Source organism: Myodes glareolus, chromosome 2, assembly GCF_982192425.1.
Source record: "Myodes glareolus chromosome 2, mMyoGla1.1, whole genome shotgun sequence".
Classification (NCBI taxonomy): domain Eukaryota; kingdom Metazoa; phylum Chordata; class Mammalia; order Rodentia; family Cricetidae; genus Myodes; species Myodes glareolus.
This window is the reverse complement of record NC_142027.1, coordinates 125,600,028-125,618,244: the sequence shown is the minus strand read 5'-3', so window position 1 is coordinate 125,618,244 and position 18,217 is coordinate 125,600,028. Positions and strand designations below refer to the sequence as shown.

At 50.9% G+C, this 18,217-nt stretch overlaps 1 protein-coding gene across 6 annotated transcripts in view; it reads right to left on the bottom strand.

Annotated features, from left to right (window-relative positions):
* The window catches only part of Cux2 (cut like homeobox 2), a 175,782-nt gene that overhangs the window by 140,714 nt on the left and 16,851 nt on the right, over window positions 1-18,217 (bottom strand). The window contains exon 1 of one of the 6 annotated variants that reach the window (XM_087903662.1): window positions 5,393-5,509. The exons of the other annotated variants lie outside the window; for them this stretch is intronic. The gene's annotated coding sequence lies outside the window, so the exon portion shown is untranslated. Of the gene's footprint in view, window positions 1-5,392; window positions 5,510-18,217 lie in introns of those variants that run through there. 6 annotated transcript variants of the gene reach the window in all.

Here is an 18,217-nt window from a genome sequence, read left to right as displayed (position 1 = left end):
TAAAACAGGCCGCTTCTGTGGGGCCTCTGTTTACTATTTCCGTAATAGCCCCTGGCCTGTTCACAGGGAGAAAGGAAAAAGAAATTCTTTTTAAACTGGCCTTAAAAAGGAGGGAGGAAAAAAAAGAAAAGAAAAAGCTTGCTCTCTCGGGCAATCTCTCAACACATCTACAGGCTGAGAACTCTGGCAGGAAGGGTATATAGGCCCTCTGTCCCCTGGTGACCCAGGGTTCCCTCCCCCAACGACCAACTCTCTCCCACCAGGACTCAGATGCTGCTGTGGCTCTCCTTAGAGTCTACTGCAAGGCCCCCACCAAAGCCACCTAGGATGAGTAAGTTCTCTGCACCCCAAGTGGCTCACCCTGAAGCTGCTTCTTTTCCCAGCTTCCCTGTCAATCCCAGGGCCCCCAACATACTGCCCCCTGTGCCCTTTATTGTGGAGGGCACATGGGTGATCATACATGCCCAGAGCACGGTTAGCTGGGCCCTATTACCAGAGTACAAGTCCATGAATGCTGGGCTGGCCTCTCCGGTGTGCACACAGCGGGTGGGGGTCTGCAACTCTTTGGTCTCTTCCTGCCCTGGCACAGTCGCCCAAGATGCAGCCTCTGCACAGTGGTTCACACGGCATCTGCAGTCAACCTGACCACCATAGGGTCCTATCCTCACCCTGCCCTGTCCCTCCTACCACTGTGGTTTTAGGGGCCAGACCCACCCCTCCTGTTTCTGGATAGTCCCTCATGATGGGAGTCTCGGGGGGTGGTGGACTTGAGCTGAGGTTACCATGGTGGTGGCCTGGGTCAGGTCCTCTGGACACCACAGTGTAGCGTGAATTCTAATTGGTTTTAATAATAAAAACCCTAAGTAAGAAAAAGAAATAAATGCTGAAAGATCAGAGAAGCAGAGCAGCCAGCCACTAGTTCTTAATCTCTGCCGAATCCTCAGACCAAATGGGTGAGTCTGTCCCTAGGAATCCTCAGATTGAATGGCCTGAGTTCCTGTCTGCTCCCCCTTACAGTCCTCTCGCTGCCCAGCTCCTGTGCTGGGATTAAAGGTGTGTGACCCCAAGTATTGGTATCAAAGGTGTGATCTCTGTTTCTCTTTTAGACTGAATCAATTTCGTGTAGCCCAGGGTAGACTTGAACTAACAGAGATCCATCTGCCTCCGCTTTCCGAGTGCTGGGATTAAAGGTGTGTGCTACCATTGCCTGGCCTCTGTGGCTAACTAGTGTGGCTAGCTATGCAGTCTGATCATCAGGCAAGCTTTATTTGTTACAGCACAAAGTATCACCACAGCACAGCTTTGGCTGAGATTCCTACCAAGGGCAGCCTAGCTTTCCAGCCTACAGAAATGGGTACCAACAGCTCACTGAGCCTCCCACCCCCTCCCCGAATCACGGCTCGAGCGGTAGGCAGAGAACTCGGAATCTGCACAGCTGACAGTAACCGATGTCTAGGTGAGAGAGCTCATCATCCAACAGAGGAGGAAACCGCACAGCTCACGTGACCAGGAATGTACCTGAGCTTGCTGCTCAGATGACATCAACTCCTCTTGTTCCTTCCCCGCACAGGAACTTAACCATGAGCCTACTGTGTTGGCATACAAAAGAGACAAAGTCCCTGCCTTCCCAGAGCTGGCATTTTAATGAGAGGAACCAATCAAAAAGGTGTGCAAAGTCTACACTTAATGCACTGAACGTGGTGGAGAGTAAAGATGGCCCAGTAGTGTCTTGTACACGGGCGTGCAAAGAGCATTGCTTTGGGGGTGGCTGCCAGACAAATGGGGGGCTGTATGAGAAGATATGACAAGAGGCTCACAGGCCCTGCAACAGGTGTGATGGTCCTGAACACTCCCATTGTACATGTGAGAAACAGGCCCAGAAATCCTGTTCAGGTCACCAGAAGTGCAAGTGACAGGCTAGAACCAGAATCCAGGGCTTCTAACACTCCTAACTCAGCTGGCTCTGCTGAGGTCTCTCTAGAAATGGGTCACCATCCCATATCAAGTTTGGATTAAGAGGTTATGAGAGGGAGGAGTCCTACCCAGGATACTCCAGGGGCAACCAAGTTCATGACTTCCCCCAGGTACTACGAGGAGGATGAGCCCCACTGGAAGACAGTGGCTGCCCCCCCACACGACACAGCTGTATGATCACAGCTGCAGGCAGGTGACCCAGCCCTTTGAGCCCCATTTCCCAAACAGGGGGAGCAACTCCAGTCCCAGCTCTGAATGCCACTGCTGGTCCCCAGGTGCATGCCAAGGTATATGACCCCCAAATGACAGCACACGCCTCAGTACACAGAGCAAAACAGGCTACCTAAGAACCCCCTCCCAGGGACTTCCACTGCCTGCAGTTTCTGTTGAGTCCTTCTAGAAGTTTCTATAGAGAAAGTTGCTTTAATTTGCTTGTCTGTCTATCCGAGGCCCCCAGCTTGTGAAAGGCATGCTGAGAGATGCAAGCCCAACCTCATACTCTCAGCCCCTGATCCCAGCTCTTGAGTTTGAGGGAAGACCCAAGGCCTGGTCTACAGTGAAGTGCTAAGTCTCACTAAGGGCCCTTTGCCCCCACGGACCAAGGACTCTACAGGCAGGACTGGCCTCAACACTATCTCCTCCTCAGTCCCTTGACCAGGGACCAAACCTACCGGATCCATCCCTCACCCTTCCAGGCTGTCCCTGGTTGAGCTTGATCTTACCAATTCTAGTGTTTGTTGAATGAATAAATAAGATGACCCAATGTGACACACCCTGCCCTGCCAGCATCTGTCCTCGGCAAATTTGGCACACTTGTTCACTGATGCTATTTTCAGACCCTTGCAGGGTAGGGCCAGTGAACCCAGCAACCTCCGACCCCCCACCACTGCAATTCCCCTCTGCTTGTCCACCTTGCTTCCCCCGACACACACAGCCAGGCTAGCTCTCTGTCTCCTCTTCCTTCCACGATGTTACATTAAGCAAAATTTCTTCATTGGCAAATAAATGCTCTCCCCATCAATAAGCACGATGACTAAATCAAACTGTTAGCTGTCATTCTTATCTCTTAAACAGACCCATGGATTTCCCAAGTAATCAGAAAGGGAATCAAACGCTGCCATTTGAGGTCAGAGATAACCCGGTCAATTTCTGCCAGGAGGAGGGAGTGGGGTGGGCATTTACGTACTGGCCCCCCAAAAAAACAAACACTCCTGTAAATAAAGCCGGCCTCCATCCTGTCTGCACAATGCGCTGCTTATTGAGTGAGTCAGGTGTTTGGCTGATTAAAAATTGATCCATTTCAAAATCTAATCAACAGAATAGGATTCTTTCATACGTTATCGGGAGAGCTGCTGACATCGAAAACCAAACCTGTTATTAACCCATGAACTCCAGTGACCCGCTCCCTGCCGCTCCCAGGAACCGTAAATTATTCAGTGGTCCAGGACCCAGGGGCCGCTGAGCCTGATGGATTTAGACCAGGGCATCGGTCCAGGACTTTGGGTCGATGGCATGGCCTCACCAATCCCCGGAGGCCGGGGTTCAAGACACACGGGGGCTGCGTGTCACGACTGTGAATACATTACTGGCATCCGCTGGGGCCTGGCCTGGACTGTGCCTTTGACTAAAAAGCCTCTCTGAACAGGGAAGGCAGGCTGGCCGGGGTCTCTGGGGACACAAGGCTTCGGGGAGGCCATGCCTGATTCCCAGGTTGAGCGAAGATTTCCCTTGAACTACAGAAATGAATAAAGATGGGGGGGATGTGGCATTTGGCAAAAGAGGCCCAGCAATACAACCTACTCCAGATGTTTGCCTCCGCATACAAAGCTGGCCAGAGGTGTTCAGAGCCTGCTGCTATGTTCAGTGGAGTCTGGGCCTTCTCACCAATTTCTATGCTCCCTGACCTTGAATTAGAGCTCTTCTGAGAGCCAAATCTTACCAAAGCAAGATCAAAGAAAGGTCTTCCATCACCTCCTCTCCCTCTTCCTCTTCTTCCTGCTCCCTCTCCACCTCCCCCCTACACAGTTTACATTCTGCTGAGCAAGGAGAGAGACTCTCAGGGCAACAAGGCCACTGGAATTTGATACTGCAACTTCAAGGCCTGCATCTAACAGCTGACCCAATGGGAAGGATAAATATGGGAGGGGAAAATGGATGCGTCTTCAGGGGGCTTGGGAGTGGGGGTTGGCCTGGAGATTGGGAGGAGAGCCCAGGGGAGCCCAGTTGCTCCCTGACCCAGGCCTCTGGGAGAAGCAAGGCAGGGTGAGATGTAACTGAACAGTCTGAATCTTGCCTCTGCCGTGTCCTGGCTGTGTGAGTCAGAGCAGGGGCACAAACTCTCTGAGTTTCAGCTTTCTCATAGGTTCAAGGGAGTAAGGAAACAGTCGGTTCTCCAGGCGACAGTTCAGGATGGAAGGACAGGAAAATGATGGGTGCTGAGGTCACCGCCACAGCACAGACCCCTAGAGTCCTTGACATGGTCCCCTGCACACCCAGCTGAATCCATCCCACCTCCCCCGCGGAGCTGATCTTTGTGACAATGACCCCTCACTTGTGCTTCAGGGCATGAGACCCCAGAGGTCCTTCACCATATGTGACTGAGTTTGAGAATCAAGTCCAGAGTTCAAAATCCAGCTCATCCACTTACCGGCTGTGTGACTGTGGAAAAGGGACCTGACCTGTCGGTGTTCTGGCACAGGATGCTAAGACCCCAGCCTCACATGGGTCACCACCATGCTGTCTGGCACACAGCAAGCCCTCAACCCCAGGCCTGACATCAGGTCTCTTTGAGGCAGGTTCCTCAGTACTGAGGCCTATAAGGTCATGGCACGCTCTTCCCCTGTCCAGAGCAATACTGAGCATCAGCAAGCACTTGGATAAACACACAGAAGCTAAAGCGTCACAGATACATACATACACACATACACTCAAAACACCAGCAACAAGAGCACCCCAAGGACTTCCATGTCACGAACCACGGAGATGCCTGAGCATCTGCGAGCCGCTAAGAGATGAAGCCTGCCACAGACCCTTCAGGACTTGAGAATCTGCTCTTACCTAGTTCTATCTGCAGCGGCCCGACCCAGACAGAATCTGCCTCAGGGCCACCGACCACATCATGAGCCCTTCCGGGGCTGTCACCACACCTGGTCCAGCGGATGGCAGCCCAGAGCAACGCAGATACCAGCTGGACCCCCAGAGCCAGCAGCAGACAGCTCCAGGGTCAAGGGCTGTGACAGGATGGCATTCCCTCTACATAAAACCCAGTCTGACCAGGCCCGAGACAGAGGGGTCCAGTGAGGATGGGAGGAATGAGCTAACGAGCCTGAGTCCCTGAGGCTCCAGGATGGCAGGGATAGGGTGGAGGAGACACCAGCGGGAGTTCAAGGACAAGACTCTCAGTCGGGCGCAACCTTACCTGGACAGAGGGTCTCAGGAGGCTTCAGGCTTGGAGTTGGGGGGTGGGGGTTCTGCGTCCTCGATGCCAATGGACAGTATTAGCCAGTCTCTAGAAATGAGCTGGCCCGACCCTGACAGCTGCTGGCCACCAGCTCTGTTTACTCTCTGCCTGTTGTCCTCGTGACAGGCCTTCCAAGAACTGCGATCAATGCGAGCCTGGCTGCCCGCAGCCTGGCTCCCTGCAGCCCAACTCACTGCTGCCGAGGATGTACCATGCTAGGATGTACCCAGTCTGGCTTCCTCGTCTGCTGGGATGACAAGCAGACAGAACCAGCCTGCACGTCCACAGCCTGGAGCCGAAAGCAGGGCACAGCGCACACGGGACCCTCTTGGTGCCAGTGAACCCACAAGTGACCCTGACTTACTCCCCTGAAAAATTCACCCTGCAGCCTGGTCTGCAAGCACCTGGGCCAGTGGTCTGAGAAACACGGGGTGTGGAGCGATGTCACGTGCTACTCTTAACACAGCCCACGGGAGTCAAATGAGAATCACAGCTGGGCCAGGACATAGCGCTCCAGGACAAGATACTAGAGGTGAGGGGTTTGCCTGATCTAATACAAGTAAGTCAAATCCCATCCTATACTAAGGGGGCTGAGGCAGAAGGACTTAAAGGCCAGCCGGAGCTACACAGCAAGACACTGTCTCAAAAACAAAAATGAAACATAAAAAAATAAAAAGCAAACCTCCCAGGCTGTCCAGCTAAATAAATACACCACGGTGAGTCAGACAAAAGACTCATTCTTATTAGTGTTAAATGTATCTCAGATATTTTGTTGGACATACTTGCAGTAAGAATTATTTATCCTGTCAAGTGATGGTGGTGGTGGTGCACACCTTTAATTCCAGCACTCAGGGGGCAGAGGCAGGAATATCTCTGAGTTCATGGTTAGTCTGGTCTACAAACAACTTCCAGGACAGCCAGAACTACACAGAGAAACTCTGTCTCGAAAAAAGAATTATTTATGGGGGCTGGAGAGATGGCTCAGAGGTTAAGAGCATTGACTGCTCTTCCAGAGGTCCTGAGTTCAATTCCCAGCAACCATATGGTGGCTCAAAACCATCTGTAATTTGATCTGGTTCCCTCTTCTGGCATGCAGACAGAACACGGTATACATAATAAATTAATTAATTAAAAAAAAGAATTATTTATCCAATATTCCAATTTAACTGAGTATCCTCTAAATCCTGTTATTTATCACTAGTATTGGTAGTTATCTTACAGATTTGTTGATTTATTATAAAATCTGGCACCAAAACTGTATGCCATTCCCAGCCTCTGAGCAAAGGCTCCACAGTACAACACCCGTACCCTCTAGGTCAACACCTCACTTGCCCTGAGAAGCCCTGTTCCAACATGTCAAGTGTATGTAGGTCAACTCAGGCAAATGTGGGGGGAGGGAAGGGCTGAAGAAACTAAGGCACAGAGAGGGAACGACACTCAACTAAAAAGTCACACAGTCAGAATCAGAGCAGCGTCTACACGGACAGAGGAAATCAGATCCCTGCGCTGAATAGTTTGGATTCTTTTATTACTGTCTCTTCCCTAAGGAACTGTGGGACTGGGGGTGTGGCTCGGGTGACCGAGTGCCTGCCTAACATGTCCAAGGCCCTGGGTTCCAGTTCTGACACCACAGCCTAGGCTACGGGGGACCCTTTTTCAACATTTAAATAAATGAGTGACGAAAGACATGAAAGATGTGCACTCTGGGGTGAAGAGCGACATGACAGTGTTAAAGCGTGGTAATCCGCTCTACAAACATCACATACAAATTACACGTAAATGCACTGAAGGGGTTCGACCAAGAGCACTTGCTGCACAGGCGTGAGGACCTGAGTCTGTATCCCAGCACCCACAGAGGAGTGGGTGTGGTCACCTGTGTGCATCTGTGGTAGTCTCATTCAGCCGCTGCAATAAAACACTTGGCCAAAAGCAACTTAGAGGAGGAACAGGTGGATGGCATCTTGCAGGTTCAGTCTATCATTGAGGGAAGCCAAAGCCAGGACCCTGAAGCAGATACCATGAAAGAACACCATTTACTGGCTCATTTGCAAGGTCATGCTTAGCTACCTTTGCCCTGCCTAGGTAGCAACACCCACAGTGGACCGTGCCCCCCTGAATCAAACATCCATCAAGACAGGCCAGTGTCACCCCTTGGGTGACTCTGAGTTGAGTCAACTTGAAACTGAAGCTCACTAGGACAGCACCTGTACCCCCAGTGCTGGGGATGGGTGGGTGCTGAGACAGGAGGATAGCAGCAGCTTGCTAGCTAGCAACCTAATCCAGGGTCAGTGAGAGATCCCTCAAGGGATAAGGCAGAGAGTGATGCTGCGGCACACCCGGTGTCCTCCTCTGCCACCTGCACGTCCACATATATCACCACACATGCACGCTTAAAATAAATTAGTTAGATAAAAAAATAAACGTGTTAAAAGGAACTAGAGGCCACACTTGGTTGGCAAAGGTGGCATCCTATTTTGAAACCATTACCAGTGTCTCCGGCCATATCTACCCACATGCCACCTGGAGCCAGCCAGGTCTCCCAATATGCCAGGGTTTCTCCCTAGAGATACTTCTGTCTGTCCTGACAGAGGGATCCCCGACACCTGGTATGGATCCCACAAGCCTCCAGGGAGGGCCAATGGTGTGATTGGAGGAACTGCGATCTCCACCCAGGAAAGTCCTGTGTACCTCTACATTGAGAGATACTCATGCACCTGTTCTAGACGATCCTGCTAAGGGAGTTTCAGACTGGAAGTCACTCAAATGCCACTTGGCAGCAAAAAGAGAGTCACCTGCAATCCCAGGACTTGGGAGGTTAAGGCAGGAGGATCACTGTGAGTTCCAAGTCAGTCTGCGCTACAAAGTGAGACCCTGGCTCAAAAAAAGAAAAAAAAATCAACCAACAAACCAGGAGCCTGGATGGGTAGGTGGTGGTGTCCCTGCACACAAAGCAGAAAACACCGAATCTTCAAAATTACACACAGGAAGTGGAAGAGGGAAACACTGGAACGCTCATGCATGGAGTGGAGGACCTAACTTGACTGGCAGAGATATCCCACGTTCGTGGACAGCCAAACTCAACACCAGCAACTTGGTCTGCAGACCCAATGAACTGTCAATCAAAAACCAAGGTTTCACGGAGAGACAAAAGACCCAGAAAGGAAGGACAGTATGAATGCAACGGACGGAGCTTTGACGAGGGAGACGTGGTATCAGTCATTCGAAAGTCAGCACCAGTGAACAGTCCCCAGCCACACACAGGAACCGCCCGGGCCAAGACCTGCAGCCTTCACCCCAGTAACTCAGAATGGATACAGCAGTGTACTGCGCCGTACAGGAGCCGTCTCAGCTTCCTAGACAGGAACAGGAAGTTACCTGGACGACCAGGGATGCAGTGGTGATGATCCAGACCCAACACAAAGACATGGTCAATAGAAGAAATGGTTGCCAAACTTGACTTCATTAAATTAAGAAGTTCGAGGGCTGAAGAGCTGGCTCCTCAGGATGTTCTTGCAGAAGGCCCAAGTTTGGTTCCCAGTACCCACATTGGGCAGCTGTAACTCTAGTTCCAGGAGATCTGACGCCCTCTCCTGGGCTCCATAGCCACAGCACTCATGTGCAAATACTCACATAGACACATAAATGAAAGTAAATCGAATTTTGAAAACAAATAATGAAAACTACAATTTTCTGCTCTACAAAGGCCATGCCAAAAGAAGAGACCTGGAGAAAACAACTGTAAGAATCCATCTGATAAAAAGAGGTGGAGCTTCACAGAAGGAGAGGGTGAGGGGGCAGTGCAGGCCTTATGGGTTACGGCTTGACCCCAGGTGTATGTGAGAAGCTATCTCAAGTTCTCACGTAGTCTACCGAGGCCTCATCTTCCTGCCCAGTGCTGGACTGTCCCCTCCATGACAGACTATATCCCCCAAGCTGTGACCCAGAATTCCTTCATCCCTTAAAGCAGTTCTGTCACAAAGACAAGAAAAGTTATGGTCACTAGACCTGACAGCTCTAGCTATAAATGGGGACACTGAGGCTTAGGGAGGTGACGGGATTGACTCTGTAAGAATAGCAGAGTCAGGATTTGAACCCAGATCAAGTCGAACTCCAGAGCCATGTTCAAAACCCCAAGATTTCTCTTCCCACCCACAGGGAAGCATGGGGACAGAGCCAGCACCTACCTCCTTGGGGCTCTGCCTAGAGGTACCAGACCCACAAGACCACACAGATCACCAGGGGCGGGTGTGTGTGTGTGTGTGTGAGGGTGGAGCAGGTAGGCAACAAAGCCACAGTCTCGGGGTCCTTGCTGGTGCCCATGGCTAATGCCAGCAGCTCCGCCAGTCTCCTCCTTTCATCTCTGGAAAGAACGGATGTGTCTTCAGGCCCCCTGATATCCAGAGGTTGGGCAGAAGGCTTTCTCAGGGAAAAAAAAAAAAGAAGAAGAAGAAGAAGCAGCTCACAGGGCAGGCATCTTCAGTCACAAAGGTGACATCTGACACTTCTCACCATGGAGCTCGCTGACAAGCACCTTCAAAGGACAGCAGTGGCCCAGCTTGCTGGCTTTTGTCCCCCTGTCACTCATACACAGAAATGATTTTTCCTGCACACTGCAAGTTATTTTGGTTTGAAGCAGCCAAACCCAGCGTAAACCCAAGAGAGAGAGAAAAGAGCTGAGGAGGAAAGAGCCATTCCGGCAGAATCAGACACAGGGCGTGTGGGCAAAAGCAGCACGAGAAACGACCTTGATCGTGAGGTCACACAGGGAGAATGGACTGAGTGGCCAAAGATGAGAGGACTCAGAGAGACACTAGGCATGGGTGTCTTCAGGCCACCTTGTCTCTGGGGGCCAGGAGAGCTGCGATACGGTGTGATCCCCCCAACTTTGTCCCCTGTCAACACCTCTAAACAGTACAGCACACCAGGACAGACAGCAGCCGTGTATTTTTCCTTCTCACCACTGTAGAAATTCTGATCAGGCAACACAGAATGGCTAAGAGTTTCTAGAATCCTCCATGAGAGATTGGGGCAGGGAGGGGAGCTATGTTTCTGGCTACAGATGATATTGATTTAACTTGAAAAAGCTTTAATACATAAAGAGCCCAGGTATACTCCTGTGGGCATGCTATAGAGACAAGACTCAAACCCGATTGGTCACCTCCAAGAAGGTGGCTTTCAGTGTGTCATCACAGAATGGGCGCTGACTCTTCACTTTCATTCCTTCAGAAACTCAACAAGAGAGACTTCCCCCGCGTCCCGCAAGGCAACTGAAAAACAGCATGAAAGTTTCCGATTGTCCCAATTTGAGTCATGTGACTTCCTCTTGCAGGAATGGCTGTGAGACTGAGCAGGGTTAAGTCACAGAATTGATGGACATGTAGAATGTATGATGGCCACTCTAGGAGCAGAGGCGGAGGACACACCAGGCTTATCTACCACATGCTGGCCCAAAACTACATAAGGACCTGCTCACCTCACCAGGTCCATGTCCCCAAGTCTGTTAGCCAGGAAGCTGCCCCACAAGGCTAGGCCAGTCACAAACAGGACCACACACTGCGAGCTCTGCGGGTCCCCCGTGAGTGGTCAGCCTTACCATCCCATCCTGCAGGAGGACAAGCTGGGGCTCAGAGAGGCACGGGGCTATGTGGGGAATGCACAACTTGCTCAGTCAGAAATGGAGTCAAACCTGACGCCAGTGGACTCAACACCCCCGCTCTAAACCCACATATTGATCACCACAACCCTGAGGGAAACCCTTGAAGGGGGAATCAAGCTCCTAGAGAGGCAGGTGACTTCTCTGATGAAACAGGAAGTGGCCAGCACACTGTGAGTCCACGCTCACATGTAATCAAGCTCTACACTCACAAGGATTTGGGACTCTTAGCGGTGCAGGGGAATCACATGTGTGACCTGTGTGGCTTGAGACTTCGAGGTCTTGCCCCAGGGATGCTGACTTAGCAGGTTTGGAAAGGGCCCCGGAATGAACTGGTTCCCAAACAGCAAAGATGCTGCAGGTCCAAGAACCTTTAATCCCAGCATGGGAAGGGGCAGGAGAGGGAAGCATAGGCTGGCAGATCTCCAAATTCGAAGCCAGCCTGGTTTACACAGTGAGTTCCAGGACAGCCAGAGCTACACAGATAAATCCTGTCTCAAAAAACAGAACAAAACTTGGTCAGGAAATTAATAAACAACAACAACAACAAAATGTCGTTCTCATTTAGTAATACCCCGGACATTTAGTAAAAGCAAACAGAAAGTCTTTCACGAACAAGGGTGAATGACCTCGGCTTCATCTCCCAGGCTCCCCATTCCCAGCACTCATTGGCTCAACCAGTACCTGTTTACAAATGCTTTCGAACAGGGCAGAGTCGAGGGGTTGTGTAAGAAGATGGTATACAGGTAACAAAGCAAACAATATTCACCCTCTGACTGAGTTCTGGCACGTGGGTCCATCGAGGTAGCAGAATTCACCAGGAGACAATCATATCTAAGATGAACTTTCTTCTTTTCTTTGTTTGCTTTTATTTTTTATTTTTTTCCAAGACAGGGTTTCTCTGTGTGGCCCTGGCTGTCCTGGAACTCACTCTGTTAGACTAGGCTGGCCTCACTCACAGAGATCCACCTGCCTCTGTCTCCTGAGTACTGGGATTAAAGACATGTGCCACTACTGTCCAAGCAAAAACGAATTTCCAACCCAAAATTATAACCCGCAACAAGAGCAGATCCCAGACCAGGAGCCTCTGAAAACAGGCCGATTCTCCACGGGCTCTGCTGGCTACTTTCTCATTGCTACGACAGAAGTTTAGGGAAGGGAAGACTGATTCCGCTCAAAGGTGGAGGAGATACAGTCCTTCATGGCGACAGGCAGAGCCAGTGGCTGAGTCTCTTCACCTCCTGCCATCTGGGTGGGAAGGAGGAGGAAGGGGAGTAGGGCTAATAAACCTTCACCCCCACCCAGCAGCCCATTTCCTCCTATGAAGCTTCACCTCTTAAAAGTTTAACAACCTCCTGGGACAGCCAGCAACTAGGGACCGAGTGTTGGAAAACGTGAGACTGGGAAGGGTCGGGTGTTCGCCATCTAAATCAGAACAGGTGCTAAAAGCAACCCCAGGGCAGAATCTATGCTTGGCAGGGTCAGTTCTTCCCTCAAGAAATGGCAATGACAGTAACAGTGAACACCTACTGTGTACCAGGCATTGGGCCCGATGCTTCCCAAGTCCCGGGCCCTCCTTTCTAATGATGTGAGAATAGGAGTCATCGCTCAGACTGGAGAGGTGCCTCAGAGGACCCAGGTGGCATTCTCACCACGCACATGGCGGCTCACGTTGTTTGGAACTCCAGCTCTAGGGACTCTGGCAACTCTCTTCTGACCTCTGCAGGCAGCAGGCATTCAGACGGTGCACATACACATGCATATAAAACACTCATACACATAGCATAGAAGTTAGACATGCTTAAAGACTTGCTGATCAGAGATGGGTCTCTCCACTTGTCCAGCTTCACACAAAAAAATTCAAGCCCTGTCAGGACAAGTGGGGTGCTGCAGTGGGACATCCTGAGTTTGTCTGTACCCACAGAGACCCCAATTCACAGGAGCGACTGAGGCCAAGGAGGCGTGGAGTGTTACAATGAATGAGCAAATGATCAGCCATCCAGGTCAGAACCATGTGTCTATGTAAGCCTGAGACAAAGGGGCGTTCCCTCCCATCCCTCAAACAAGCACCTTCCGTCCCTGTTCTATTTATTTATCTGTGTGATGTATGTGTATACATGTTTGTGTGTGTAGGGGTAGAGGTCAATGGTGGTTTTCTTCCTCAACACTCTCCACCTTTTTTTATTTTTTATCTTTTGGAGACAAGGTTTCTCTGTGTAGCCCTGGCTGTCCTAGAACTAGCTCTGTAGACCAGACTGACTTCGAACTCAGGGATCTGCCTGCCTCTGACTCCCAAGTACTGGGATTGCTAGGATTAAAGGTGTGTATCACCACTGCCCAGCATCCACCTTTTTGTTGGACAAAGGGTCTCTCACTAAACCTAGGGCTCACAGATTTGGGTAGACTTGCTGGTCAGAGGCCCTGGAATCCTCCTGTCTCCACACCTCTAGGGTTGGGATTGCAGGAATGTCTTGTTTTTTATATGGGTGCTGAGGAGCCCAACTCAGAGCCAAATGAATGCTTGTGTGGTAAGCACCTGTCCTACTGAGCCAACGCCCAATGAGGTCCCTTCCTAAGTCCAGCCTGCATCTTAGACGCCTGTCTCCAGTGATATCAGGGCTGAGCTGGCCATTCTGGGAAGATGTGTTCTTGACCATCTTGCCTGGAACTTCCCTGATCCCAGTGTGACTGGTACCTGACACATCCTGACAGAAACAGTCTTAAAAATGGGCAGCATTTACTCAACAGCCCAGATGGTTGGGAGAGAACCATTAGACCCCAGCAGCAGGTCTACCACTCGGAAAGCCGCCATGAATCAGTACTCCAGAGTGATCATGATGCTAATACATTGGGGCACCACTAAGTACCCTGGACTGCCCCCCAACCCCAGCCACTCATCAGGGGACCTCAGTAGTGAGACAGCAGCTGGTGCAGAGCCTCCAGCCCCACAGTGAGCATGCCCAGAGACCTGCGCCTCAAGGCAGATGGCAGGTGTGTGACCTAGCAGGTGGCAGCCCCACTGTACAGCTTCACCCAGCCTCGAGGAATGGAGGTTCCCCAGTCTCAACAGCACAGGACAGACAGCCTGTGCTGGCAGGGCCTGGAGAGTCAGCATACTTCACGCATGTACGCCTACATAAATGTTTGCTCCTGTGGGTTGGATGCCGCAAGCAATGGTGGATTTTTAAAAATCTTTCCTTCTTCCATAGACCCCTAAGTAAATAGTAAATGGCAGAAAGAAACAAAGTATATATATATATATATATATATATATATATATATATATATATATATATATATATATGAATGAGAAGAAGCCACCCCTACCCCTCCCCATCTGCCTGGGCAGGAGACATGCCGCATGCCTGTCCCTAGGTCTGCTGTGTCCTTCAGTTTCCCAGATGTCATAAGAGTCATGGACAAGAGGACAACAGTGTCCTTGACTGGCCCCTTTTCCCACCCCAGGCTCTGAGCCTCAGCACCCTGTAGCCCACATCTTCCTCCATCAACCTAACTTCTTCAGACATTGTCTGCTTCTGCAGAGCTGGAAACCAGCTCCCTCAGAGGCCGGGCCGTGGTGGCACACGCTTTTAATTTAATCCCAGCACTCAGGAGGCAGAGGCAGGTGAATCCCTGTGAGTTCAAGATCAGTTTGGTCTACAAGAGCTAGTTCCAGGACAGCTAGGATTGTTACACAGGAAAATCTTGTCTCTAAAAACCAAAACAAACAAAACAAAACAAAACAAAACAAAAAAACCCAGCTCCATCAGAACCAGGCTGCCCATCCTCCCATTCATACCTGGCTGCTCAGAGGCCTCCCACTGGGACCCGGTCACACCAAACTCCTTGTCCCTCCCTAAAACTACAGGCATGTCCTCCTTACCCCAGGACCTTTGATCCCCAGGGCCCTCCCTGGTGCTTGGCTGGCTGCCTAACACTGAGGAGATGCAAAGCAAAGCTTGCTGGCCCATCACCAGGTGAAGGAATGAAGTCATCCCTGCCTAGCCCCTCCCACTCTGCTTCCTCCAGGCTGAGCTGGGCATGCAGCTTCTCCCATCTTTCACATATGACGTCACTTTATCTACTTCCAGGTACTGTATTCACAAGCCCCAGATAAATATTTAATCACAGTAAGATAAGCGAGCCTGCCTGCTGGAATGGCCTTGTAGGCACACTCCTCTGACTTAGCTGTGACATATATGTGCATAACACAGGTGGGGCTCCCTTTGGGGGTTCCTTCGTGTGCAATGCAAAGCCCCCAAAGAAATGCACACACCAGCCCAGGCAGAAAAGCAGCTTGACAACTGTGGCCATTCCTGAGGCAGGTGAATGCCCCCCTGGGGGACATAACGGGAGCCACTCGTCCGGCCTCCATGCAGCTAACTTACAAAGTACCTACTGCATGCTAGCCTGAATAAAATTCACTCCACTGTCCCCAGTCAAAGACCCATTTCCATTTCATAGGGGAGGAAACAGGCCCAGAGTGGTACATACCTGCCCCTATAACCAAGTGTTGACCAGAACAAGGCAAGGACACTAGGGGTGGACATCTAAAAGCAAAGTCTCAAAGAGGTCTTAGCCCTGCCTGGGGTGGGGGACAGGAGAAGGGGGCCACCAGGACCATGTACACAAAACCAAGGACAGCCAGAGTTGCTCAGTGGAAGACTGGACCAGAACTGATGGCCTTACGGAACTCAATGGGAATAAGAAGTGGACAGGACAACAGAGAGCTGCCCTCCGGGCCTGTCCAGGGCCACACTTCCTTCTCCACATCCAAAGTCCTGTAACAATGTACTTCTTCCCCTTGCAGTTGGACGATTTCTCCTAAATCCTTCCACGGTGTGCCTCACTCTCTGCCCCAAATCCCAGAAATCTTCCTGAGCTTTTCTTTGTCCCCAACGACCGAAACAGGAGTAAAAATAGACCAGAGAAGAGGAGGCGCAGGCTGCACCATGTCAGCATCCCGGGGTTGTGTGTGTGCACGTACACCCATGTGTGGATGCATGTGCTCATGTGTGTACATGTGTGTGTGCATACACAGATTTGGAAGGGCAGGAGAGCTCGAAAGGGCTAGTAGGCATCTGCCCCATCTTACAGATGAGGAAAACTGAGGCAAAAGCAGGTGGCCTTTCTGGAAACAAAGGTGCCAGGGGTCAGCATTTCAAGGCTCTGGCTCTCTCTGCCACATCCCCTACCCCAGAAGCCCCGTGACCTGATTAAGGGTAGTTAGGGTTCCTGTCTCTTTTGCCAACAGCAGGCTCAGAGTAGTGCAGACTGTACATTTTGGGAATAGGTCCCAATTCCAGAATGGAAATGGGTCCTCCCTCCCTCCCTGCAGTGGAAGTGTCTCTACAGCTAGCTGGCAGGGGTGGGGAGCCATCATCTGTAAGGATACAATGAAATGTCCCCTAGGGCCTCACCCTCCTGACCATGCTCCATCTTGCATGGTACCCGAGAATTGAGAATCATTCTGTCTTGGTGTCTGTGTCTCTGGGTCTGTGTGTCTGTCGCTGCCTTTGTGTATGTGTGTCCCCCACACCCTCACTGTTTATTTATGTGTCTCTGCCTTTGTCTCTCCTCTTCCCTCCCCAGTCGAGGTGGGGTGGGGGCAAAAAAAAAATCCCAAGATCTCCAATTTAAAGTAACGTCGATGCTGCCGGCTCCCTTCCCCACAGCTTCATAATCAAACTTGTGAGGGTGGACGGGCGGGAGCGAGCAGCGAAGCTCCTCAGAGAGGGTACAATCAGACAATTTTTAAGATCATGGAGTATTAGACCAGTCCCAACTGGGTTTACTAATCAAACAGCCAAATCCTTCATAACCAGCCAATCCCTACAGGGCAATTAAATCCTTCCCCTTTAAAACACTTGCCACACTGTCTGGGGACAGAAAGAAAAATTTGCAAAATTCATTTGATAAATTAGCCAGGGAAAAAAAAGAAAAGAGGGAATCAAGCTTTGTTCTTTTCATTTTTTTTAATTATGGAATTCACAATGCCTGAATAATGTTTAATAAGAACTATGAAAATTCCTAACAGTATTACAACACAACACAAAAGAATTAACCTGGTTACCGTGAAAAATTGCATATTTAATTAAGAACAGAGAGTTCAAAACTATCCAGAGACTTTCAAAGTGCGGTTGCCTGAGGGGCCAAATTACATGCTTCCAGGGCTGCTAACGGAGTTAGTGCGTTCAGTCATTACCCAGGCGTCCCCATTAAGTGACTCTGGGCAGATGACATCAAATTCATTTCAAAAGCACCAGGAACTGAAGCACTCACTTGAGCAGTTGAAGGGAAAGCAACTACCCTGCTGGTGCAATCAGACCCCTTGTTGATAAAGGCAATAATTAAAGAATAATGTTAATTAGCTGCTTTTATTTGAAGAGAAGTGTGGTAGTTGGAGGGCTTCCAGGCTGTTGAGGTGGGAGTCGCGCTTTCTCTCAAAGAAGCGGGGCCCGCTGTGGGAGTGGGGAACACGAAACCCACAGGAAAAGAGATGCGGCTGAGAGAAGTCCAGGCAGGGCCAAGCACAGCCCAGAGCTTCAGGAGGGGCCGGTCAGACGGGTGAGGCCTGGGTCCCCACATGCAAACTGGACAGTCGTCCCAAGGCGCTCAGGGGGCACACTCAGGACTTCATGACTGCCACCATGGCAGACTGGGACAGAACCGGCCTCCTTGGTCATGCCCTGACACATCCACCCAACCCCTACTTCCCATCACACCTATCTCCTCACACACTCTCCTGTCACACCCACTCCCCTCACACGCTCTCCTGTCACACCCATTCCCTCACACACTCCTGTCACACCCATTCCCCTCACACACTCTCCTGTCACACCCACTCCCCTCACACGCTCTCCTGTCACATCCATTCCCCTCACACACTCCTGTCACACTCATTCCCCTCACACGCTCTCCTGTCACATTCACTCACCTCACACGCTCTCCTGTCACACCCACTCCCCTCACACGCTCTCCTGTCACACCCATTTCCCTCACACACTCTCTCCTGTCACACCCATTCCCCTCACACACTCCTGTCACACTCATTCCCCTCACACACTCTCCTGTCACACCCATTCCCTCACACGCTCTCCTGTCACATTCACTCACCTCACACGCTCTCC